Consider the following 8,049-nt stretch of genomic DNA (forward strand, 5'->3'; position numbering starts at 1 on the left):
TCTGAACATAAAAAGCCTTTCTAATCATCAACAATGACCTAGGTAATCAGCAAGATTTTAATCTACTTAACAGAAATTATTTTGCAAAGACATAAAAAGCAAATAACAATACATAAAGGAAGCCTTGGCACTTGGGTTGGGCCCAACCCCAAGAGCTACAGGCTCCTATAAAGAACTCAGAGCTGATGCCAAATAGAGCTGCTTTTCATTATCCAAAAATAATCATGTCACAAGAAAGTTATACAACAGTAGCTACAAAAACGAGCTGAGATAATGATAGCACTATGGTGCAAAACCCAACAATTCCAAAAGTAAACTACGAAGGCTGAGGCCTTCCTATTTATGCACTACGAGGGTCCTAGCAGCCCTCCTTAACTCAAGGGACTCGACTGTTCAAACTGCCAGTGAACAGTCACTCTTCACAAAGCTGCTCGGTTGCCTTTAGGATTTGTTTTGGTGGCCTGCTGAGCTCCGAGTTGAGGGTGGAGATTTCGAGGAAGGGCCATTTAATGCAAGAGACAACCTCCCTACGAATCCTCACCCCTGTTCCTTCATGCTTGGCTATCATCTAGCTCATAATTGCTTGGCTTTGTTCCAAAATTTGTCCAAAAAACCTGAAATAACCACGTATTAGCCATCTTGGTAAAGTGACCACCCTCATTTGTTCAATTAACATAAACATACTCAAAAAACATGTATAAACTATGAAAAATGGTGGATTGATCAAGAACAATTAGGCAAAATGATCCCAATAAGTTACCCAATTTGGGGCTCATCAAATATATGATCTGATGTTGAACACCACGCAAACTCTTTCAATCGAAGGTCATTAATGTCAACCTGTCGCCAGAAGTGAGAAACTTGCCATTGAGGCATGCAAGCTTCAAAGCACTGAAAGGGTTGTTTCTAAGTCAACTTCTTGGATAATGAGTTGATGTCGACAAGAAGTGACTCATCATAGGAGGGCCTTGATGTATCCCACACCTATGACACGAAACGAAGCAAATGATTTTCTGGAGGTGAAAACAATCTGACGACACAAGGTTCAAGAATGGCAATCATGAAAAATGGAGGTTGAAGGTATTGCAGTGGATGAGACATTAACTGGATGGTGAATTCTCGATTGAATGACTTCTCTTGAATATATTGGCGACACTGAGATGGATTGGTAGCGTTAACCCCAAAAATGGATGGTGTGAAAGACCAATGGTGAAGTGACTGGTGAACGGAATAACCCAACCCGACTCAATCATGGTGATGGAGTGAAAGTGTCATGTTCAAGAGCAACCTGCTACCATAAAGTTTTCAAGTTTTCAAGTTTTCTTCCCTTTTTCCCCAGTCATTGCTGACTAGTACCTCTTTATTTTTGTCAAGCTTGAGGAGGATAACATATGCTTGTTCTATAATTTGCCCTTCGGGCAAACCTGTCGCTATGTTTTAGCGAGTCTAGCGACAGTGAAACTCGTTCTTGTCTGCGTGGAAAAGTTTGTCACTATTGTTTTAACGAGTTTAACGACAAAGATAACTCGGTCCTTTTCATGTTTAGAGAGTTTGAAAAGGGACAAAAAGGAAACTCTGTCTCGTCTAGGACGAGTTTGTCGCTATTGTTTTAACGAGTTTAACGACAAGGATAACTCAATCCTTTTCATGTTTAGATAGTTTGAAAAGGGATGAAAAGGAAACTCCAAAAGTTCTTTTTTGTAGCATAATCCCTTCGGTCTAAAAAAGATTAAAATAATATAAAAGGGATGACTTTTCAATCACTTTAACGAGCCGAACAAGACAAGCGCTTGAACTTTTTTGTGAGATCATCCCTCAGGTCCAAAAAAGATTAAAATATATAGGAGGGATGGCACTTCCAATCACTTTAATGAGCTGGAGAGGCCAATTTCTTGACAATATTTTCATATTTAACGAGTTTGAAAATGGTTTAAAGAAGGCTCATTTGTTAGGAACGAGTGGTGTCTAAGGTAACAACTGGTTCCGGGTCGGCTTGGAACTTCTCAAAACATGGTGATGTGAAGAGGTTGGCTAACAAGACCACTCATCACAAATGTTCCTCAAAAGGGTAAACAACCAAGTGGAGGCGTATGATCGGCCAAAAGGATGGAGGTGATGGGTGGTACACAACCAAGGCTCAAAAGGCTGATAGCATGGAAATCACAGAGGTTATTTACTGGAGGCGGGTTCATTTTTTAACGAGCTTGAACCTTGCGGAAACTATGCTCAGTACTAGAGGTGGGTTCATTTTTTAACGAGCTTGAACCTTGCGGAAACTATGCTCAGACTAGTTTCTATTTCTATGCAAGCTCAAAACTAAAAAGCTAAAAAACAACAAAGCTAAAAAAGCTAGAAAAAGAAAAAAGAAATGAAAAGTTTGCATGCCCCCAGCATGGTGAAAATGAGATTCTCCAGTAGCTATATGGAAACTTAATGTGGTTATGCATGATGGTTTTATCCGCGAAGCAGACAAAACACTTCCTTGACTTCGTCCGCCAAATAGACAAAGGTGAATGGTGTGTCAGACCAATCATATAACCTACAGGGAAAACTATCTTTTTAGCTAGGTTCGTCCGCCGAATAGACAAGGATGCATGCCCCCTAAGCTTCGTTACATTCACCAGACTACTCGTGGTAATTAGGTGGATGGAATGAATGTTGAAGAGACACTGTTGATATAAAAGGACCATTTAGGGTTGATGATTGACTTGGAGCTATGCTTGAACCGGGAAATGAAAGCTAGTCAATGATGACAATTTCACCTTCATGTGGGAAACACATCATTTGGAAGAGTGTTGAAACAATAGCTTCCATGTTATAAACATATTCACGTCCAAGGAGTAGATTGTAATCTAACGGTCCTAGGACTACCATCACGTTCATGTGAACTGTTTTTCTTTCCAAAGTTATCAGTAACTTAGGAAGGATCCCTAACGGTCGGTCGGTTTCTTTGTTAAATCCTGACAAGTTCTGTGTAACAGGCATAAGCGATGGTGAACCAAGTGCTTTCCATACAGTTGAGGAAAGGATGCTCACCGTTCCCCCTTCATCTATGATAGTGCCAGACACGATCATTTTGTAAACTTGTACTATGATCTGGAAAGGCACGTAAGATGGAAGGTGGGATCTTGCTAGTCGATTCCAATCAAAGGAAGTGACTAGACTGCTTGGAGGGGGTACCGAATAAACGGTTGAATTAACCCCTTGAGTAGCAGGAACTGGGGGATTTTCCTCCTGTTGTGAAGGAATGGGCGGATTGCCCCCAAGTTCATCTGACTCTGAAGTAACAAAAAGAATTTGAACGGTATCATTCTTACTCTCTTCAGGAAGGGTATGATCTTCTGAAGGTAAAACTGGGTCAACTGTTACCTCGACCTGTTGACTTTGGTCTGATATAGACTCAGAAGATTCACTTTTAGTGATAGGTGTTTCGACCAACGGTTCAGTTAAGTCAGTCGATTTTTCAACTAGTAAAGGACTTGGGGAGAGTTTCATGTATCTAGATGGGAGTCTCTATAGTGAATCAGGACGATTATCCAAGACTCTTTTGGCTTCATCCAAAAAAGGACAACAGGGAAGGGTATGGTTCCCTTCACATAACCTACATGGAACTTTGACCTTTCCTTTCTGTCCGTGAACTTCACTATCACTAGTTGATGGTGTATTATCAACATGATCAGCAGAGGTTGATGATACCAGGTGGTGCGAACGGGGGGACCATTCTCTCAAGATCCGAGGGAGGCACAGACAATCTCGATGAAAATGGTCTCCTCTACAAATTATGCATGGAAATCTGAGTTTAGGAGCTTTAATGTGTGGATTTTCACCAGCTGATGCATCCAAAGCATTGGTTGCTTGGTTGCCCCCTTGTTGAATTGGCTTCTTCTTCTTCTCCTTACCTTTCTTCTTCTTCTTAGCCACTTGGTTATTAGCATCACTACTTCTACCAAGCGAAGAGGAAGAATGGGAGGGAGAAATAAATGAAGAAGAAGGCGAAGGGTCAACTTTAGTATCAACTGGATGCTGATTCGATCATTGAGGAATCACGTTATTCTGAACCACAGAGGTTGAGAACAGCCATACTGGCAAGCCAATGGTAAGTCTCGGAAGGGACAAAGTTACCATATGAGGAGCACCAATATTTCCCCAAGAAGTAAAAGGACTAGGATTCCCCTCGAGAGGTATTCCTTTATTGGTGGACTCCATATATATCAACCTAAGATCAACGAAGGAACAGGGATGTTATTCCGAATTTAATAAATTTTAATGACGCTTTGACATAACTTTGCTTTTTCAGTTTTTAAGAGTCGAGAAAAAGCTAAAGATGACTCTAGTCCCCTTCGATTTTTAATGAGCCTGAAGTGACAAGTGCTCAGATGGACCTTTTCTTTTAAAGAGTCGAAAAGGAACGAAAGTGACTACTCTAGAAATCTAAACAGAGGGATTACCAAACCAATCGCAAAACTGCAAAATACACCTTGGTGATAAATTAAAGAGAAATTACCAAGGACTTATGTACGACAGTCAATCTTCCCGAATGTTGTGTTCAGTGCATTGTGATCGATAGGGCGGCAGACTCGACTTCCTATGGATAAAGGATATAAGCCTATTGTGGTCTCTCAAAATATATGCGACAGTACGGGGATCACAAGTCTATGCTAGCACTTGTCGTATCAAAGCGGAGGAATCACCCAACCCTAAATGAAAACGATAGTTACTAGATTTTACGACACCAGAACACGTCACTAGCCTAGACCTCTAGATGTGTTGTGTTAAGTTCCAAAGCGTTGTTAAGTTCATTGAAATTTATTTTAGAGTTGATCTTGTTTAAAGTTTTCCTTTCAATGGTTCACCGTGTGATGTTGATTTGAAATTCCTAAAATGCAATCTACAATGATAAACAATCATTGTTTATTTTGATCAATGAAAATCCTAGCTACTAGGGAAAGAAGATTACAATTCTTTCAAACAAAGAGCAAAGAGCACACACTAATGCACTTTCCTAAATCATTTTAACACACACAAACTAAATGCAAATGCAAATGCATGTATTTGTTTTTCGTTCTCTTTAATGTGAAAAATCCCAAAAAACAAAACTAAATGCAACAAAGATCTGAAATATTTCCTTCAAAGCGACATTTTCGACAATTTCTTCTTCAAAAGAGAAAGGAAGACTAAATGACACTTTTCAATTTCGAATAGAAAATGATTTCAAAACTTCAAATATCAACAAATCAAATCAAGTACATGACAAAAAGTTCAATCGACTATCCAGGGAAGGAAGACTCTACGACACTTCTCTTTTTGACACAAAATGACAGTTACGACACTTTTTGTACCAAAACGACAGATCGATTTAAGCAACTTTTCGACAAAGGATTGTAAATTATGGAAAAATAAATAAAAACATTTAATAATCCTAATAAATGGAGGCTGATCTATGTGATGCAAGCAAGCTTCAGTAAGGAGATATTGTTCATAAGCAACAAAACAACCAAACAAAACTGAAAACAAGGTCAAAACCCTCACTTTCTAGAATGGAGAAAGAGTTCACTCAGTCATCACACCTGGGCTTCACAGAAATTAATATGCATCGCACTTACTGCACTCAGGAGGTGGTATGCATACTGAGTCACAGTGGGAGACAGTGCGATGGTCCAAGGAGCGCAACTAAGATGGGTTTTGGCTCAAATTTGCATCTATTTTCAATGAGTTAAGGTAGGTTTTGATGGACAATAAAGAGCAAAGTATGAAGGAATGTCTTGAGAGGTTACTGAGCTACCAAAAGGGCATCTAGATGTGCTTGCAAGTCAGATGTTCAATTCATAAACTAAACCAGAGATTGACTGAAGCAGCATTCATCTACTATGCAATTGCAAAGCAAGAGCAGTTCGAAGGCTACCTAGCTGACTTTAGGCTCTGTCTATAGCTTATGAACATAAAACAGACAATAAAAATAAACAAACATCTAATCGATCCCCAGTGGAGTCGCCAATTTTTTTCTGGGAAAACTAGTGTCTTTTCAATCGACTAGCCCTCTAGGTTTGGCAGCTACCCTAGAAACAATAGTTTAAATCAATTCGTGATTTCTTCTATGTATAATAGATAAGACAAAGACAAAGGAACCAACCTGGATCTTCTGCTTAACTCCTTGCTTGATCTCTCTCCCCCTTAACAGAGCTTGCAACTCCTCTCCGTACTTATCTCGCTTGGAGAGTACCTATAAGAACACAGTAACAAAGAACTGCCAAAGCATCTTGATCTATTATATCATAATCATTACGGAATCAGAAATATAATGAACATACAATGGCATTCACGAATAATAACATTCACAATTGCACTGTTATATGGAAGAAAACTCGAAGAACTTTATTATATAGAAGGGAGAATTACAACCCAGTTGTTTGATCCAACATCATCCTCCCAACATGAAGCTCTCTTCACCTCATGAAATAGCAAGATCACACCAACAATACAAAACTCTTTCTCAAATACAAACTATCATCACTTCCTTGCAATTCACAACATTCCAGCCTCTGGATCTCTTATATGAGGGATCCATTTATAGATGTGTGCAAGGGTGTGAGTCATCTCTGGGGTTTGATTAGTGTCATTCCACTCATTACATTTGGTTCCACAAGAGGGGAGATAACTGAAGTTTAGATCTCTTACTCATCTTTGGGGTGAATGCAGAGAGGCAAGTGTCAGAGGGGAAGTTTCTAGAAGATTCTATGAGCATCCACTTAGCAAACTATCCCAGACATTTGTCCATCCTCGCTCATCGCACCCTATAGAAGGCCCAAATAGTATGCATCGCACCTGAGCAGTGTATCACTCAGTATGCATCGCACCTGGCCAGTGTAGCAGTCAGTATGGTTCAGTTTAGGCCATTTCTGGATGGTTTTTTAGGTGGAACTTTTGGGGAATGATGTAATCAGATGACCATGTTCTTTTAGGGTATGAAACAACTCTTTTAGGGGTTAAATAGCCCTAGTTTATCGACATATAAGATTGGGGTTGAAGTGCCCAAATATGTCTATAACAGACGCTCCAACACCCTAGTAGTCAGGCTCCAACTTTACGGATGCTCCAACACTCTGTTTACCAAATGCCACTAGACAGACGTTCCAATGCCCTGTGCAGGCTACAACCTGCCCTAACACAACCCTGCAGAGCTGAAGTGTTCTCAAGATTCAACCTAAAGGTGACTCTAATCACCTACCCACTACCACCCTACAACCCTATTCTACCGACGGACCACATTTCACAATATTCAAACTAGATCCCACTGGGCTAAAAATCAATATAAAGAAATTATAATGAAATTTATGTTTCTCTAATTGGTATGTATATCACTTTCAAATATTGGCAGCTTCATTGCTCAACTCATCTCAATCTTACTGTTGTATAGTTGTCAAGAAATATCTTTGCTTCTACTCAACCTTTACCACAAACCTGGTTGTCAACCTTTACATTGTCATTATGCGGCAACCATTGTTTCCCTCAATACAAACACAATGCCAAACTAACCATTGTTATCTCTAATCACTCTGCACTCTGCAATTGTTCACATGTTGGAACTAAGGAACATAACAATTGTCATTGTTATCACTATCAATAGGTCATTATCAAAAGGACGATATTTTTTACAAGTGTGATTGTCACAGGTTCTGCATATGCTTTTTTACAATCAACAATCACAATATGAAACCTGAGTTTGTCAAATATTACAATTAAACTTCCAAATATCAGTGTCCAATATCAGTGTCAGCACTAGTCAGATACGCAATTTTCCATATCCAAGGTAATGTCACTGTCAATGTCATCAGATGTTATTGTCAAGCCAAGATTTTTTGTTATCAAAGGAATGACAATCATTGTCTTCATCAAGTCATCAAGGTTACCATTATCATCAAGAGAATGTCAATAAAAGTTATTGTCATCATTAATAAGATGTCATCAAAATTAGCAGACTTCAACGGCTATTGTTACGTTGTAATATAGGCTTCTACCAAACCCTAACTCATGTTTCAATATATCATTGCC

The sequence above is a fragment of the Pinus tabuliformis genome, chromosome 3_1 (genome assembly GCF_031772625.1).
Source record: "Pinus tabuliformis cultivar Carrire ecotype Pingquan chromosome 3_1, CPIR1, whole genome shotgun sequence".
In the NCBI taxonomy this organism is placed as follows: domain Eukaryota; kingdom Viridiplantae; phylum Streptophyta; class Pinopsida; order Pinales; family Pinaceae; genus Pinus; species Pinus tabuliformis.